Source organism: Phoenix dactylifera, chromosome 8, assembly GCF_051530095.1.
Source record: "Phoenix dactylifera cultivar Ajwa chromosome 8, Ajwa_hap1_PhDact_Kaust_v1.1, whole genome shotgun sequence".
Classification (NCBI taxonomy): domain Eukaryota; kingdom Viridiplantae; phylum Streptophyta; class Magnoliopsida; order Arecales; family Arecaceae; genus Phoenix; species Phoenix dactylifera.
Window position 1 is genome coordinate 32,180,029 of NC_143197.1, and position 9,369 is coordinate 32,189,397.

Here is a 9,369-nt window from a genome sequence, read left to right on the forward strand (position 1 = left end):
TAAGGAACAAAAACCTAAGTTTTTTTTTTATAAAAAAATCCATCATTTGTTTAAGGAATACCAGCATACACGTACAATACAGCATATTGCAAGAATTAATATACAAATTAAAAAAAAATAGAGGGATTATGAAAATATGGAAGATTATAGGGACTCATATCCCAGAAAATCCAAAAGAAGAGAGGTTTTGTTTGGTTGGGTGGTGGTGGTGGGTAGGGGGCCAGCAATGATAGCAGCAAGGAAGAGATTATAGGTCTTTGCCTGCTATATCATTTTAAGGCTTGGTGCTCTATGTAATACCCTAAAAAAAAAAAAAAAAAAAAAGAGAAAAAAAAAAGGAAAGAGAGATGGGCCGGCCCGAAAAGACCGGGCCCATCCCTCTTTTTACGATCGTGCCCTAGGCACGATCGTGGATGAAGAGAGGAGAATGGGAGAGGGGGGCGGCGGCGTTGGAGGGGATCGTCGGAGAGGAGATGGGCGCCGAGGTCCGGCCGGCCGCGGAGGAAGACCACTTTCCTTCGGTGAAGATCCCCACGGGTGAAGAGACCTTGGAGCCGTGCGCATTAATCCGAGCTGCTCGCGGACTTTCTCCACCGAGTCCTCGCCGGAAAAGTCGCCGGAACACCCCGTCGGACCGAGGTAAGTGTGGCTCCTCTCCTTGCATGTCATTTGCTAGATTTAGGGCTGCTTTGGTTAGGGATTTGCCCGGTGAATCGTCGGAGAAGAGCCCGAAACAGGGTACCCCTGTTTCGGCCTCTTCTTTCCGGGTTTTGGCCGCCGCCGGCCGCCGGGATGGGCCGGGATCCATGGCATTGGGGGTCGGTCGGGTCTGTGTGAGGGTCGGAGAGGGTTTTCTATGATTTATTTGAAGATGGGGATGGTGGACCGAGGGCTTCCTCTCGTGGTTTCACCCTCTTCTTCTCTCCCTCTTGTCGGTTCGCTGCCGGCCGGCGACGACGGTGGGACCTGGACACTGTGGCTGCCATCGGGTGGGGGAAGCCAAGCCACCATCATGGTGGTTTTTCCGTGGATGAATGGAGGAAGGGGGAGGGGACCCTGTGTCGGTTTTGGGGGAAGAAGAAGAAGAAGGAGAAGAAACTTCTTCTTCTCTCCCTCTCTTGGTCGGCCACCATCGCCGGCGACTGCAACAGTGGCGGCCGGCGATGGTTCGGCCAGTGGTGATGTCGGGTTGGGGAAGGAGAGGGCACAGCCACCATGGTTGTTGCCCTTGGATCAAAAAGGATTTGAGGGAGGGAGATGTATTCCCAACCATGAAGAGAGACGGATCATCCCTTTCTTTTGGTCTCTTCACTGGGACCGGCCATCATCGCTGGCGTGGCAGCGGCCATGGCTGGCGACGACATAGACCGGTGGTACAGGGTGGGAGTCGGGCCACCCCGACTGCCCTAGATTTGAGGGATTGAGATGTTTGGGGACCTGGTGATGGACCCCATAGTAGATATGAATTATGGTTTAGAATATTTAAATATTAAATAATTTAGTTGTGATTTATAATTGATGTTGTAGAGGAAGAGTCGGCGGAGCCAGGAGGTTTGATCAGGGGACTCAGCACCCCAGCGCGTAGGTTGTGATTCGGACCGTATTTGAGTCAGTCTACAATTTCGGTAAGGATCCTTGTACGCCAATCCTGCATGATATAATATTTTTATACTTAGATATGTATGATATGCTATAATCCAGATAAATCAAAAATAGTTTTATATTAAATTATATTTTGATCGTGTTGGCTTGTGGTTGATATTATGATCGTATTCTCTTGTGGTTGGTATTATGATGGATGCATGCATGCGCATAACTTACACCTACATAATTGGACTGATGGATGTGGTGCACTAAACTAACTATGTGATATTGGTTGCCCCGTCACGGGCTGGAAACGTGACCGTGGTTAGTTTAAAGCCGGAAATAAATATAAAGGAATTGATGTGTGGATGTAAACTGGATTGTATGAAAAGGGACTTTGGGTTTATCTTGTTATTATGGCAGGCCCCGTCACAGGCTGAAAAATGTGGTACTTTGGTAGGCCCCCTCACAGGCTAGAAATGTGGAACTATAATGTGCAGGCCCCGCCACAGGCTAAAAATGTGATACTTTGGTAGGCCCCCTCACAGGCTAGAAATGTGGAACTATAATGTGCAGGCCCCGCCACAGGCTGAAAATGTGATACTTTGGTAGGCCCCCTCACAGGCTAGAAATGTGGAACTATAATGTGCAGGCCCCGCCACAGGCTGAAAATGTGATACTTTGGTAGGCCCCATCACAGGCTAGAAATGTGGAACTATAATGTGCAGGCCCTGCCACAGGCTGAAAATGTGATAATTTGGTTGCCCCACCACAGGCTGAGAAATGTGACTGAGATTTGACCCAAAGTCGGAAAGATAATTAATCCGGATCAAGTTAATATAGAATGAAAAGAAAAAGCATTGAAAACATTAATGAAGATTTATGAGCTATCGTATGCTATATCATTCTTGCGTGGTTGGACTTTTATTGATATTTGACGTACATACTTATATTGATTATTTGAGCCTTTTGATAGCCGGTTTATGATTTCATGAAATGTACATCGATTTGTCGTGGTTTTCGAATTCATATTATTATTGTGTTGGTATGGATGTGTAGGGATTCTTACTGGGCTGTAAAGCTCACCCCCTCTTCTTCTTTTTCTTTACCAGAGTTACATGATGCATTGATTTGGACGGGATGGGCGCAGAGTGCGAGTACCCGAGTCATTAGTTAGTTGGTTTGTTTATCTTTCTTTGATGTTGATGAACATTTGAAGATCTTGTAATTGAACTAATTTGTTTATCTGGTGTGGACATGTTAGATTTGTCTATTTGAATTACTAAATTAATTGTGGATTTATTGGAATTTTTGATAATCATAGGCCTTGCATGATCTTTAGGGCACTGCTCTAGGGCTCATGCGGCCGGTCGCGTTTCGGACCCGGGTGCTGGGTTCGGGGCGTGACAGAGTGGTATCAGAGCTTAAGGTTAAGGTATCCTAGAGTTTATGTTCAGGTGAGTATCAGTGGAGAATTATGATAGAAAAACTATCAGAGATTTGGTTTATAATCACTTGAGATTGTAACAAGAATGATATTATAATCTAAGGTTTAAGACCACTAGGGACTGTGGCCCTAGTGGCATTAAAGTTTGAGGTTTAAGATTATTGGAAAATGTGACCAGTTGGAATCTGAGCATATGATTAAGATCACTTGGGTTTGCGACGGAAATATATCATAGCTTAAGGTTATGATCACTTGGAGCATGACAATTAAATTCAGTGCTTAAGGTGTAAGATCACTGGGCATTGTGATAAAATATATGCATCGGGTTTTGGTTTTCGATGAGTGTGGAAGGAAAGTATAAATTATCTTTGATCATGATAAGAGAGGTTTGACCTAAGATAAGTGTAGGAAGGTCCACAATGGCATATCAGTTATACCATATTCGGATATTATTTAAATGACCTGCAAGTTCAAATTTGATATGGGTTTTGATATAATCGTACTTTTGGTTTTGCTGCTAATTATTAGAGTGGGATTTGTACGTAGATCTTCCATAGTATTGAAGTGAGCTAAGAAGATTTCATAATATTGAAAGGAATGTTCTTCAAAGTTGAATATGTATGTGGTATTGGCATGTTTGGATATTACAAATAGGTCTATTTTTTTATTGATATATTTGATTTTATTTTGAGGCTATTGAGTTGGCATATTGATGGGGGAATTCTAATTATTGAATTCATATATTTGGATTGGGCTACTGAAATTGTTTTATAATTGTTGGAGACTATTGGATGTGTTAACTTGAACGCAAGTCTAGATTTATGATCTAACCAGAAATCTTTGTAAAATACAATATTGAGTAGAGATTTCAATTTTGAGATGCTTATATGAGTTATCACATGTAGCATTGATGTTAAACATTAAGAATCTTAGTGAAGAAAGATTTGGAGGATAATGGAGTTAATTCTATTCATAGTAATATTGGCTCAACAGTTCTAACCCATTGAGTTTGAGGTAAATTCTGTTGGAAGGAAAATCAATGTAGATTTTCTAATTAAATTGCAAAGAGAATACAAGAATTACCCCCTTTAAATTAAATCTAGATATTTTGGATTCTAAAAAGGTTGTGGAGATTGTGACCTTAAACTTGATTAATGGCTTGAGGGTTAGTTATGGTTAGTATCTTCTACATAAATTTCAATTAAAGTTTTGAAATCTGGATTTTCTTATTCCTAGTGCAAAGTGATATTTTGGTCATAAATCATTTAGAGACCTTAGAGTATTTAATGGATTAAATCAGAGTGCACAGCGGAAGTGTGGTGGTTTGAGTTATTTTGAAATTGGTTAAGGACATTAATATTTGATGTAAAAGGTATTATGATGGAACACTTGAGTTAGTTTCTAGTAGAGGAGAATGGTGTTGATTCTATGGATGATCTAGAGGTAGCTATGTAACTTTCACCAATGGGTTCTTCTTTTGTTGACAACCTTTGGAAGAAACTTGGGCATGTTAAATTTAGTGTTAACGGTTGATGATTCCTTGGTTGGTTTTAGACTTGGAATGTTTTAACATGGATCTCTTATTTGTTGGAATGATATGGGAGAAAGAAAAGAAAAATGATTATAGAATATTAGGAGCATTTGATACTAAAGATTTTTTTCCTATTTCTGTCAAGCCAATTATGATCTCTGGGTAGAATTAAGAGAAATTAATTTCTTTGGGATATAATTATGGCATTTTAATCCAAGGTTGGGAGTTTAGAATTCTTTTGAAGGAGATCAAAAGAACTTACTATGTGTGGTAAATAGAAAGGATCAAGTTTTGAGATGATGTAATTTTTGTATGTCAAAACCTTGTGGGTAGGTACTCCGAGAGGGAGACTATTTGAAATCTCAGGGATGATATAATGGATGCAATTTTTTTTAAAATTTGAGGCTTCAAGTAAGTTAATTTCGAGGACGAAATTTTTTTTAAGGGGGAGAGTATGTAATACCCTAAAAAAAAAAAAAAAAGAGAAAAAAAAAGGAAAGAGAGATGGGCCGGCCCGAAAAGACCGGGCCCATCCCTCTTTTTACGATCGTGCCCTAGGCACGATCGTGGATGAAGAGAGGAGAATGGGAGAGGGGGGCGGCGGCGTTGGAGGGGATCGTCGGAGAGGAGATGGGCGCCGAGGTCCGGCCGGCCGCGGAGGAAGACCACTTTCCTTCGGTGAAGATCCCCACGGGTGAAGAGACCTTGGAGCCGTGCGCATTAATCCGAGCTGCTCGCGGACTTTCTCCACCGAGTCCTCGCCGGAAAAGTCGCCGGAACACCCCGTCGGACCGAGGTAAGTGTGGCTCCTCTCCTTGCATGTCATTTGCTAGATTTAGGGCTGCTTTGGTTAGGGATTTGCCCGGTGAATCGTCGGAGAAGAGCCCGAAACAGGGTACCCCTGTTTTGGCCTCTTCTTTCCGGGTTTTGGCCGCCGCCGGCCGCCGGGATGGGCCGGGATCCATGGCATTGGGGGTCGGTCGGGTCTGTGTGAGGGTCGGAGAGGGTTTTCTATGATTTATTTGAAGATGGGGATGGTGGACCGAGGGCTTCCTCTCGTGGTTTCACCCTCTTCTTCTCTCCCTCTTGTCGGTTCGCTGCCGGCCGGCGACGACGGTGGGACCTGGACACTGTGGCTGCCATCGGGTGGGGGAAGCCAAGCCACCATCACGGTGGTTTTTCCGTGGATGAATGGAGGAAGGGGGAGGGGACCCTGTGTCGGTTTTGGGGGAAGAAGAAGAAGAAGGAGAAGAAACTTCTTCTTCTCTCCCTCTCTTGGTCGGCCACCATCGCCGGCGACTGCAACAGTGGCGGCCGGCGATGGTTCGGCCAGTGGTGATGTCGGGTTGGGGAAGGAGAGGGCACAGCCACCATGGTTGTTGCCCTTGGATCAAAAAGGATTTGAGGGAGGGAGATGTATTCCCAACCATGAAGAGAGACGGATCATCCCTTTCTTTTGGTCTCTTCACCGGGACCGGCCATCATCGCTGGCGTGGCAGCGGCCATGGCTGGCGACGACATAGACCGGTGGTACAGGGTTGGAGTCGGGCCACCCCGACTGCCCTAGATTTGAGGGATTGAGATGTTTGGGGACCTGGTGATGGACCTCATAGTAGATATGAATTATGGTTTAGAATATTTAAATATTAAATAATTTAGTTGTGATTTATAATTGATGTTGTAGAGGAAGAGTCGGCGGAGCCAGGAGGTTTGATCAGGGGACTCAGCACCCCAGCGCGTAGGTTGTGATTCGGACCGTATTTGAGTCAGTCTACAATTTCGGTAAGGATCCTTGTACGCCAATCCTGCATGATATAATATTTTTATACTTAGATATGTATGATATGCTATAATCTAGATAAATCAAAAATAGTTTTATATTAAATTATATTTTGATCGTGTTGGCTTGTGGTTGATATTATGATCGTATTCTCTTGTGGTTGGTATTATGATGGATGCATGCATGCGCATAACTTACACCTACATAATTGGACTGATGGATGTGGTGCACTAAACTAACTATGTGATATTGGTTGCCCCGTCACGGGCTGGAAACGTGACCGTGGTTAGTTTAAAGCCGGAAATAAATATAAAGGAATTGATGTGTGGATGTAAACTGGATTGTATGAAAAAGAACTTTGGGTTTATCTTGTTATTATGGCAGGCCCCGTCACAGGCTGAAAAATGTGGTACTTTGGTAGGCCCCCTCACAGGCTAGAAATGTGGAACTATAATGTGCAGGCCCCGCCACAGGCTGAAAATGTGATACTTTGGTAGGCCCCCTCACAGGCTAGAAATGTGGAACTATAATGTGCAGGCCCCGCCACAGGCTGAAAATGTGATACTTTGGTAGGCCCCCTCACAGGCTAGAAATGTGGAACTATAATGTGCAGGCCCCGCCACAGGCTGAAAATGTGATACTTTGGTAGGCCCCCTCACAGGCTAGAAATGTGGAACTATAATGTGCAGGCCCCGCCACAGGCTGAAAATGTGATACTTTGGTAGGCCCCATCACAGGCTAGAAATGTGGAACTATAATGTGCAGGCCCTGCCACAGGCTGAAAATGTGATAATTTGGTTGCCCCACCACAGGCTGAGAAATGTGACTGAGATTTGACCCAAAGTCGGAAAGATAATTAATCCGGATCAAGTTAATATAGAATGAAAAGAAAAAGCATTGAAAACATTAATGAAGATTTATGAGCTATCGTATGCTATATCATTCTTGCGTGGTTGGACTTTCATTGATATTTGACGTACATACTTATATTGATTATTTGAGCCTTTTGATAGCCGGTTTATGATTTCATGAAATGTACATCGATTTGTCGTGGTTTTCGAATTCATATTATTATTGTGTTGGTATGGATGTGTAGGGATTCTTACTGGGCTGTAAAGCTCACCCCCTCTTCTTCTTTTTCTTTACCAGAGTTACATGATGCATTGATTTGGACGGGATGGGCGCAGAGTGCGAGTACCCGAGTCATTAGTTAGTTGGTTTGTTTATCTTTCTTTGATGTTGATGAACATTTGAAGATCTTGTAATTGAACTAATTTGTTTATCTGGTGTGGACATGTTAGATTTGTCTATTTGAATTACTAAATTAATTGTGGATTTATTGGAATTTTTGATAATCATAGGCCTTGCATGATCTTTAGGGCACTGCTCTAGGGCTCATGCGGCCGGTCGCGTTTCGGACCCGGGTGCTGGGTTCGGGGCGTGACACTCTACTCTCCACTTAGGATGAGTTGGCTGCTGCATATATGATAGTCCCGCAGCCCTGCTCTTCTACTTGAAATTGTGTGATTGAACCCGGCTATTGTTGCCAAGATATCTTATATAATTGCAAGAGTTTAGGACGTGGATTCTTTCTCTCTAGCTTAGAACATACCCAACCAAAGGGTCTTTGGGGGAATAGCTGCCAAAGAAAGAAATATGATTTGGATAATCAGATTAGACTAGAAATGTGGAGCGAAATGGTTAAGATATGCATTAAAAAAAACAATTACTATGCATCAGTACATATCCTAGGATGGTGGGGAGGAATGGAGTTTGAGAATCTTTCTTTCTTTTTTAAAAAAAAACTTAACAAAAAGACTGTAGGGATGTTAAATGCCCAATTCAAGTGCATACATGGGAGGTCCGAATGAATGATGTACATGAAAAAGGATGACCGAAAAGAACGATGAGAGAGTGAAAGAGCAGAGGGAGGAGAGAGAGAGAGAGCATTGCCCCTTTATGTCAAATCCTGCAAAATCATCGAGTCCCTCTGCACAGCGTAGCTTTTCCTTCTCCACCGCCGACTCATGGCGCGACACATACCTTCCAAAACCTCCCATCATTCATGAACTTGGAGCGAAAAAAAATGATTGACTATGAAGCTCCGCTTGTCTCTTTTTCAGGAGGCAGAGAGAGAGTAGATTTGTGATTCAGGACCACGAATACAAGTGCGTAGTAGCCGATGATCGACGGTATGTAAAGGCGTCGGGCATGCAAAGCATGCATTAGGGGCTGATAGTATTTGCTTAGAAGATGGCTTAGCTATGATGATCGACTGGATTTAGAAATAATACAACAATGACAATCAGCACTTACTGCTTTAGAACATGTATAGGATTTTGAAAAGACTTGACACTTTGCAGGTCACTCATATCTTTCGGAAAGTGAATAACGCCACCGACTGGGTTGCTTCCTTTGCTGCACATCACTCGGAAGAGTTTTTTTGAGAGAGCCCTGAGGTTGTTCCTCCCACTCTTCGTCAACTTCTTTTGTCGGATTATTCTGAGTGCACTCACACTTGTCTAGTATAAGCCGCTGTTATATAACGCAGCATTGCTATTGGTCTCACCTGAGCTTTTTTTTTTTTTTTTTTTGTCCCCTTCCATGTTGATTTTAGCCGGTTCAAATTGGAGACTTGACACATGAAGTAAGTCCTTCTGAGTTTAATAACAAATAATTTTATTTAGCCTGCATTTTTATTGAGCTTTGCATACTTACAGTTGACCTGTGTTCTATAAAATGGCCTCCAGTGATCTTATTTCAGAAAAGTAGATGATCAAGAAGAGCTTGGCCAATAATTTATTCAGTTGACCAAGAACCGTTGCAAATCTCCATTATGACTGCTTGGATTGACTAACTTATTAGTTTGGTAAAGACAGGGAACAGGGTGAAGAGCTTCATCTACTTTGTATGATTTGCTGAGTGATATCAAGGAAAAGAAGGAATTGGCTCATTTTTGTACATTATCGTGCCTTCTAGTTTGTCTACCCTACTTTTGTTTCTCTCTCTACAACAGTGCTATCTGGA

At 42.9% G+C, this 9,369-nt stretch overlaps 1 long non-coding RNA gene across 1 annotated transcript; it reads left to right on the top strand.

Annotated features, from left to right (window-relative positions):
- The first annotated feature begins 308 nt into the window (after window positions 1–308).
- LOC149753082 (uncharacterized) lies at window positions 309–2,842 on the top strand. Its single transcript, XR_016396315.1, has 2 exons — window positions 309–639; window positions 1,528–2,842. It is a non-coding gene; the product is annotated as an uncharacterized LOC149753082 (long non-coding RNA).
- The last annotated feature ends 6,527 nt before the right edge of the window (window positions 2,843–9,369 follow it).